Source organism: Galeopterus variegatus, unplaced genomic scaffold (assembly GCF_000696425.1).
Source record: "Galeopterus variegatus unplaced genomic scaffold, G_variegatus-3.0.2 Scaffold3204, whole genome shotgun sequence".
Classification (NCBI taxonomy): domain Eukaryota; kingdom Metazoa; phylum Chordata; class Mammalia; order Dermoptera; family Cynocephalidae; genus Galeopterus; species Galeopterus variegatus.
The window spans coordinates 2660-2862 of NW_007729315.1; positions in this window are offsets into that span (position 1 = coordinate 2660).

A 203-nucleotide genomic window follows, 5' to 3' on the forward strand; every position below is an offset into this window, starting at 1 on the left:
GCACAGCAAGGGGCCGTGATACCAGGGGAAGTACTCATGTAAGCAAGACATCATGGTGCAACAGCTGCAGAATGACATGAAATCACAGAGCAGGAGAAAATTTGCTGCAAATGGGAGGATCAGGCAGTGGCCCTGGAGGGGATGAGGTGGCACTGACTGGGATTGGGGAGCCAAGTTTGAGCTGAGGAGACTTGAGTCTGACT